Source organism: Geotrypetes seraphini, chromosome 7 (assembly GCF_902459505.1).
Source record: "Geotrypetes seraphini chromosome 7, aGeoSer1.1, whole genome shotgun sequence".
In the NCBI taxonomy this organism is placed as follows: domain Eukaryota; kingdom Metazoa; phylum Chordata; class Amphibia; order Gymnophiona; family Dermophiidae; genus Geotrypetes; species Geotrypetes seraphini.
Genome location: NC_047090.1, coordinates 165,554,744 through 165,564,119, shown reverse-complemented (window position 1 = coordinate 165,564,119; position 9,376 = coordinate 165,554,744). Strand labels below are relative to the sequence as shown.

The following is a 9,376-nucleotide window of genomic DNA, read 5'->3' as shown; positions in this document are numbered from 1 at the left end:
TATCACTGTCAACTTAATTTGTTGTACCCAGCGGCCACCATAAATCTGCTTCTTCATATTTCAAGATTGGAACCCACAGACACTACAAAAAATATAAAATTTAGGTGGAATCTGACTTTATGCAAGGTAGTTTCGACTTAATTTCAACTATGTGTATTAATGGATCTGCAATTTTCACTAACAATTTCCTGTTTCACTCAGATTAGATAAACAAGTCCCCTAGACATCTCCACACACTGGGACTTCCTCACATATATGAGACATAGCCCCACAAATCTGCACGTTACATAATAGCTCATTAGTATAAACCACCTCCCCACACACACAAAGAGAGAAAACCCACAAATGGTCAGTGTGATTTCTTTAAGCTGTGCTTCCTAACTCTATTTAATGGAAGAGAAAATTTTGTTTCCAATTGTGAAGTTCACTTGCAGTAAAATGAAATCTGCATAATTCAAAGCATAAACCATAAATAGTCATGATTCCAATATTTAGTAGAGAAATTTATTTTTTTATTTAAAAAAAATGTCCTGACTTTCTCCAAATGAGTACAACTCAACAACGGACACACTACTTTCCAAACTGAGGCTTCTGGCCACTTGGGAGGATGAGGGAGGGGAGACAACACACATTTTGTGCATGTGTAATCAGGCCCACATTAAATGTACTGCACAATTCCAAAATTCTGCTCACTTCAGAACTATGAACACATTTCAACACATCATCAAGTGATCAGCTCAGTACTGCCAAGGCAGAATGAGACATGTCGACCTGGGTACATGGCTGTACCACTGTTAATGCACGGAGCTCCGTGTCACCTGCAGATTTTACTCCCGATGCATTAGCATCACAAGTGCAAAGTAATTTATCATCTCTGCTGAAATGTACTCGTTGGCACTGTGTGCAGGACAGTGGGGGATGAAGTAGAAAGTAGCTCAAATTGTAAATCAATTAGAAAACAAAAGCCTGCACTTGGTGTGCAATTTTAGGAAAATTACACATCACAAAGGCTGCCAATTGGGTGTTAGCTCCCATGTATTCTCTCTCTCCCCCTTCCATAAGCCATTTAAAGGACTAGGGTTGAAATTCTTCAAGTTCTGTGATTCTATTGTCTCAGCACTGAATATACAATGTAGAGATGATACATTTACATTTCAATTGATTTTTTTTTTCAGCTCAATTCATATAGAATCATGCAAGGGTTTGTAATTTGTGATGTTTCCAGCTGTAACCACAACATTTTTATATCCCATTACACTTCTATTCCAATTTTTAAAAAAGAGGCATAAATACATATCAGATACTAGGCTTTCTCCAGCCATTGTATGATAAAAGTACATACTTAGATCAGACTTCCGAAACCTGTTGTGCTGACCCCAGTCAGTTGAATTTTTAGAGCAACTACTGTCCTCTCCCCCACCTCCACCATGACCATTGATAACCTTACCATTCTTGTACTCAAGAAACTGACACCAATGCTCTATGCCGGTCAAGTATGAGGCCTTCAGCATCTGTGAGATCTCCAATAAAGAATGACACAGGAACAAAATTCGTTCCCATCCTTGCAGGATTTCTTTCCATCCCTGTCCCTACACAGAGCTTTGGTGTCAGCTTAAGTGAGCACCAGAACGCTAAGTACGATGCTGTTTGGGGGTGGAGGACAGCAGCACCAGATATGGGGGGTGGGAAGAGTACAGAAGCAGCAGACGGGGTGGGGGGGGGGGTGGTCCTGTAAATAAAATCTGGTAACCACAGGGGGCTGAGGGACAGAGCAGAAAAAGAAATGCTGGTAAGCATGCAGTAAGACATGTCCATCATTGGGAATGGGAGGAAGAGGACAAAAGTGCCATCGGTTTATATTTGATTCCCCCATCTAAGATTCCCATTTTTGGGACTTTTTTGGTTATGGTTAAAAAATCTGTTTATATTAGAGTATATATGGTCCAATAGGCAAACTAGAGATTTTAGTACAAAGAGACTTCAAATGTGTATTAAAGGAAATTCCACTTCTCTAAAACATTTACTGATGCTTGGAAGCCCAGATTTAAACATACAGCCCGTTCTCATTATTCGTGGTAATATGGTTTCCGGAAAAAGTTTACGAACCGCGAAATAGCAAATAACGAACGCTGCATCTATGGGGAAACAGAGGTTAGGTTCCAGCAGTACGTTTTGCATCTCAAAACTGTGTAAAGTGAATAACGGATGCTATACGAAAAATAGGGTTCGGGTTCCTGCATGGGACAGCATTCAACAAAAAACCGTAGTAGAATATCTAGAATGTTGGAAACTTTTTTTTATTTGCAGTACTGCTTACAGAAGTAATATTCTTAAACAAAATTGCACATAACAGTGCTGGAAAATAAATACAGCAATGTACTATACAGTATCACACAATCAATGTATGCAATTAGGGCCCCTTTTACAAAGCCACTTAGCAATTCTCCTGCGACAAATGCACCAAAGCCTATAGGAACTGAATAGGCTTTGGTGCATTAGGCACACTGGGACACATTATTGGGCTTTCTAAAAAGGGCCCTTAGTGTGCTCACCATTAGGACAAAACAATTCAGAGGTACTGTAGGATGCTATAGCACAGAATGGGAAATTATGAGATGGAATACTACCATTATGAAAACACTGCTTGATAAAAACCAGCTTTACAGAAATACAGTACAGGAGTACAGTATATTGTAATGTACTGTATCATTCAAGGTGAACTTTTGTCAGATCAACCACTGGAGAGGGAGAGGCTTGCAGCTCCAGAATAGCAGTAGAAGTCGAAGACATTGAGGTTGGTAGGTCAACCTCAGCCTGATCAACTACTGGTGCATGAGTTGAGGTGGCTAGGTTGACTTCTGACACATCAACCTCTGGAGAGGGACAGGCTCGACAGTTATCTGTAGAAGATGGAAATGTCAGTGCTGGTAGATTGACTTCAGCTTGATCAACCTCTCGCACGAGAGTCTCACGACTTGTTGACTGAGAAAACTGACAGCCTTGTCTGCTTGGCTTTCCTTCCCAAGTCCTTAAGTGTATCAGCATAAGGGGCAAACGCAGAGCTTGTCAGATGCTTGAATTTTAGACTGCGCTCCAGCATGGATGTCACTGAACAGTTTTTCCAACATCGATGCCTACTCTGCTATATTTGCTGAAGTGAGAGGTACAATTTTTGAAATGTTTGGAAGCCTCTCCATCATCACTATCCGACACATTGTTGCACCATTTTATCCAGGTCTTCATTGCTGGGCCCTATGGCATTCTCTTCTAAAATTGCTTCCATGGCCTCTAAGCCTTCTCTGCTGATTTTTTGAGCATAGCGCATGATGGTTTTCAAATTTCTATTTGTGTTTTCTGCACCACCTTCAAAGCCCTCAAAGTTTGTTACACAGTTTGGCCAAATTTTTTTCCAGCAATTGTTCAAAGTAGCCTATGTGATGCCATCTCAGGCTATGCCAACAGTCTATTAAACTGTGTTTTATCACTGTCTTGCAGTAATCAAACATGGTGGTTCCCTGGTAAGCATCTAAAGCTACACAGCTCTTGCATTTAGTGACTTTTGAAAACCTTTATTATTGCCTGATCAAGGAGCTGGACGAGGGATGTTGTGTTAGCAGGCATGAAGAGAATTTCAACATCAGGGTGTACATTTTTCAGGTTTTGCCAACAGTGTACTAGTGCATTATCCAAAATCAGCAAGGTTTTTATGATGGAGATAATCAACTTCTAGAACAAAAAAATTGTTGAACCAATCCCAGAATACAGCAGACGTCATCCAAGTTAAGAAAGCTGGAGAAATGGGCAACACTATAATAATGGGTGATTTCAATTACCCCAACATTGACTGGGAGTGCTAGGGAGGTAAAATTCCTACATGTCATAAATGACGGCTTCTTGGAGCAACTGGTCCAGGAATCGACAAGAGGGGGTGCTATTTTGGATTTGGTCATTAGTGGAATGCAAGACATAGTACTGTGTTGGTTCTGCTGGGAAACAGTGATCATAACATGATCATATTTGAGCTGTCTTCGGCTTCGTTGCCATGGATTGCAGAGGATGATGTGCGGTTGGACCGTCTGCTTACGTTGCTTGAGACGCGGGGGGCTTTGAGGTCCATGAAAATAGGCAAGTCTCCTGGGCTGGACAGGTTTACTGTCAGGTATCAAACGCTTTCAAGATTTTTTGCTACCTCCCCTCTTGCATTATCTTAATTCTCTGGACGGGGATAGTGTGCTCCCTTTCTTCAAGCGGTTGGCTGGGGTTACCATTTTGGTAAGGATCCTCTGCAGTGTGTTTCTTATCATCCGATTTCCTTGTTGGGGGTGTATACTAAGATCTTTACACGTATCCTGGCGGACCGTTTGATGAGTTGGATCCCACAGCTGATTCATTCTGACCAGTCAGAGTTTGTGGTTGGGAGGCAGGTGGGGGATAATGTTCGGCGGGTTTACAATTTGTTGGAGAGGGCACGGGGCCGGGCTCAGGAGGCAATTTTCTTATCTATTGATGGGGAGAAGGCCTTTGATAGGGTCTCTTGACCCTTTCTTTTCCAGGTTTTGGACTTGGCCTTGGTCCATGCTTGCGGGAGTGGATCCGTATACTTTATACTCAACTTCTGGGCTGCATTAAGGTGAACGGGGGCTATTCTGATACTTTCACCCTGGTCAGGGGTACATGTCAGGGGTGCCCTCTCTCTCCCCTTTTATTTGCGATGACTGAGGAGCCTTTGGCGCAGATGGTACAGGGGCATAGAGACATTAGGGGTGTCTCTACATGGGGGGGGGGGTATCAGTTGACCCTTTTTGCTGATGATCTCCTCTTCACAGTGGAAGATCCGGAGGCTTCCTTGCCGGCTATTTTGCAGGAGTTGGAGACATTTTGGGTCGTCTCAGGGTTTCAAATTAATATAGGAAAATCTGAGCTACTTAATGTGAATCTATCTGAAGATAGGGTGGAGTTTTTTCGGAGGCGCTTCTCTTTTCGGTGGGTCACGCATTCCCTGAGATACTTGGGGGTCTATTCTGGCCCCCGGATATTAGTATCTATGATCTTAATTACCCCCCATTGTTTTGCCGCATTCAATCAGATTTGGATAGTTGGGGGGACAATACTTTTCTTGGTTGGGTAGAGTGGAGATAGTGAAAATGATGGTCCTACCTCGTCTTCTGGTTTTTGTTTCAAGTGCTTCCGGTATGGGTTAGTAAGAGGGTTTTGGAGGGTATCCAACGTATCCTTTGATTTATCTGGGCTGGACGTCGGCCGTGGATAGGTTGGCAAGTTCTTTATTTGAGTCGGAAAGAGGGGGGATTGGTGGTCCCTAATGTGTTGAAATATTATTAGGCTGCTCAACTGCGCGCTTTGTTGGAGTGGCAAACCCAGGACCCCAAACAGTGGGTGGTGATAGAGCAGGAATTGGGGGTGGGGGTGGGGGCATTGTTACATCGCCCTTGGCTCCTGGGAGGGTGACTGTGGAGGGGGTTTGTCCTCAGTGGACACCTCTCTGAAGGTTTGGCGGCTGGTTAGGAGGATGCTGTTGGGCCGGTATCACTCATGGTAAACTCCGCTGCGTCATAACCCGGATTTTGCCCCTGGTTGGGGAGATGGTGTGTTTGCGCGTTGGGAAGCTCAGGGGTTGGTATGTGTGGGACAACTGTGTGATTTGGTTCTACGTCGGGTACGGTCTTTTGGGGAACTTCAAACTCGCTACGGGCTTCCCCCTAGAGATTTATTCCCGTATTTGCAAGTTATTCACTATATACAGGTTTCTGGGATTTTGAGGGAATTGACTGGGGAAAGACGCCTTTTGAGTTATTGCTCGGTCCAGTGCTCAGGAAGGGTACCTTGTCAGCCATATATCACTGCCTTAATGTTCGGGGAACTGCTTTGTTGCCTTATGTGAAAGCCTGGGAAAGGGATTGGGGAGCTGCTATTTCCCAGGAAACTTGGGAGGATATTTGGAGGGAGGTGTCTTCTGTGGGTATAGAAGTCTTACTGGTTGAAAATGCTTTTAAGGTCCTTTTCCATTGGTATTATACCCCTCAAATCTTAGCCAAGTGGCGAGGGGGTGGGGAGGGGCTGTGGGGAGGTGGGTACCTATTTCCATATGTGGTGGTCTTGTGGGAGGGTGCAGGGTTTTTGGACTGGGGTTTTGCCTTCATATCTAGGATTCTACGTAAACAGGTCCCGGTTGACTGGCGCCATGCTCTACTGTTCTGGCATCAGCTCGATCTTGACTGGGGATAATCCCTGTTTTGCAAGCTGGTTCTCATTGCTGCTAGGCTGGCTCTGGCTTCTGCCTGGAACCGGTCGGCGCCTCTCCTTGGCAGTTGGTGGATCAGCGTTTGCTGCACTGGCAGCTTATGTACTATCTTACGGCTTTGTAGCATGGCAAACAGCATAGATATGCATATATTTGGTGAAACTTTTGGAAAAGCTCCACATAGGGATAGCTGAAGTATGCCTGGCCAGCTGGGTTGTGGGGGTTGAAAAGCGATGCTCTTCAGTGGTTTTCAATTTTCCTTTTTGTTGGTAGAGACTATTTCTTTGTCTGTGGTATAGGCTCTGGGATCTGTCCTGGGGGGGTGGTGGTGGTATTTAATCGTGGAATAGCCATTGTGGGGTTTTGTTTGCATTGGTAAGTTTCATTGAGTGTGTTTTGGTTGTACTGCTATTCTTCATAGTGGTCATGTTTTTCATATGCTGTACTCTTATGTACTTTGCACCAGTCTTGTTTTTCTTTGGTGCTGTTTTCTGTTCATTTTTCAGTGAATAAATAAAAAGCTTTTATTTATAAAAAAAAAAAATTTGAGCTGATACCTGGAGTAACCTCACAAAAGAAATCTACTGTAGGGGCATTTAATTTTCAAAAGGGCGACTATAATAAAATGAGGAAAATGGTTAAAAATAAGCTAAAAGCAAAGGTTAGGACTGTAAACCAGGCGTGGATGTTATTTAAAAATAACATCGTGGAGGCCCAGACTAGATGTATTCCATGTATCAGCAAATGTGGAAAGAAGAGGAAACGAGAGCTGGCATGGTTAAAAGGTGAAGGGAAAGAGGCTATTAGAGACAAAAAAAAACATTCTTTAAAGAATGGAAAAAGGATCCAAATGAAGAAAATAAGAAGGAACACAAGCACTGGCAAGTTAGATGCATAGCATTGATAAAAACAGCTAAGAAAGAATATGAAGAGAAGCTTGCAAAAGAGGCAAAAACTCATAGCAATTTTTTTAGGTACATCAGAAGCAGAAAACCTGTGAGGGAATTTGTGGGATTGGTGGATAATCAAGGAGCAAAAGGGGCGCTCAGGAAGGATAAGGTCATAGTGGAAAGACTGAATGAATTCTTTGCTTCGGTCTTTACAGAAGATGTAAGAGATGTACCTGAACCAGAAATGGATTTCAAGGGAGATGATGCGGAGGAACTGAAAGAAATTAAGCCAAAATCGACAAGTTAAAAAGTGATAAATTGCCAGGACTGGATGGTATACATCCCAGGGTACTAAGAACTTAAACATGAAATTGCTGACCTGCTATTAGTGTTCTGTAACCTGTCGCTAAAATCGTCTGTAGCACCTGAAGATTGGAAGGTGGTCAATTTTTAAAAAGAGGAGATCCGGGAAATTACAGACCAGTAAGCCTCACTTCAGTGCTGGGCAAAATGGTAGAAACAATTATAAAAAATAACGCCAGCCTGTCAGATTGGGATGCTCACTGCAGGGACTGCTCCATTTGGGGGTAGTGGACTCATAAGAACATAAGAATTGCCGCTGCTGGATCAGATCAGTGGTCCTTCCTGCTCAGCAGTTCCCTGACGCAGCGACCCTCACATCAAAGACCAGTGCTCTAAATGAGTCCAGCCTCACCTGCGTACATTCCAGTTTAGCAGGAACTTGTCCAACTTTGTCTTGAAACCCTGGAGGGTGTTTTCCCCTATAACAAACTCTGGAAGAGCATTCCAGTTTTCCACCACTCTCTGGGTGAAGAAGAATTTCCTTACGTTTGTACGGAATCTATCCCCTTTCAACTTTAGAGAATGCTCTCTCATTCTCCCTACCTTGGAGAGGGTGAACAGTCTGTCTTTATGTACTAAGTCTATTCCCTTCAGTATTTTGAACGTTTCGAGCAAGTCCCCTCTCAGTCTCCTCTTTTCAAGGGAGAAGAGGCCCAGTTTCTCCAATCTCGTCAGAAACGGTTGATCAATCATCTAGAGCTCTTGGGTGTGGGGGGGGGGGGGGTGGGGGAGAGGTTCACTCCAGAGCCTGCACTTAAACCCATGACAAGGTCAGCAGGAAAATGAACTCCCAGGGGAATGAACCCAGAGTCTAAGAAGGATGGCACACAGTAGGCTGTCTCTACAGATCCACCAAAATTTATCTGTGAAACAGCAGTCCGGCTCTGTGGGACAGCGTCCTTTCCTCCAACAGGGGACCACCGGAAAGGAGTATCAAGGCACTGAAGCTACTGAAAAAATGAACTTTAAGTGAAAAAAATAAGAAAAGAAAGCAGAACAATTCAAAAGACTTCTGCATGGATTGCTTGCAGAAATTGAAAATGGATATGGCTCTAGCTCTCAGTCTAAAAGTGTTGGATTTCTGCAACTCCTGGACTGCGGGTTGGGTTTGAACACCTAACATATGGAATTCGGAAGGGACGTAATAGAATATAGCTTCTTTCCAACCTCCCCCTCCTCTAAGACACATAGAAAATAAACATCCACAGATACGTACGTGCACATGCATATACAGATATCATACACATTTATAGAAAAACTGGAAATTATTCCTTGAAGCATACTCCAAATACAGATACACATACATGTATTCCAAATCCAAATCCACATTCCTCACAATGCTTTCCCCCTTGCTGTCACACCACTATCCCTGTTGGGCTGGCTATTTCTTTTTTATTTTGTAAATTCTCCTATGAAACCTATTGGTTTAATCCTATACATTTAAAGGTTGCTATGTGCAGTGACATCTAGAGACTGAGCCATTTACTGTATTTTCACCCATATACCGCGCACCGGTGTAAAACGCGCACACAGGTATAGCGTGCGCGGGGAACAGAAATTTATGTAAAAATATTTTACTATAGCACGCACACGTATACCACGCCGACTCTCCTCTCGCCGCCCCGACTCTGCTTTCACCCGCCCCGACTCTGCTTTCACCCGCCCCGACTCTGCTTTCAGAAGGACCGCTCGCATCCCCATAGCCTCCCCCCCTCCTCCTCCCGCATGGAGAAGCTGCCTACTGTTGTTTCCGGATGCCAGTAAGCCCAGCTGCTTCCTCTACCGGCGGTCCTGCCCCTTCTCTGAGCCCTGTGCTGCGCTGCTTCCTCTTCCGGCGGTCCCGCCCTTTCTCTGACGTCAGAGA

General features: G+C 43.9%; 1 protein-coding gene across 3 annotated transcripts in view; it reads right to left on the bottom strand.

Moving 5' to 3' along the window:
- Positions 1–9,376, bottom strand: part of SETD3 (SET domain containing 3, actin histidine methyltransferase) — a 243,069-nt gene that overhangs the window by 84,435 nt on the left and 149,258 nt on the right. The gene's annotated exons all lie outside the window — the stretch shown is intronic.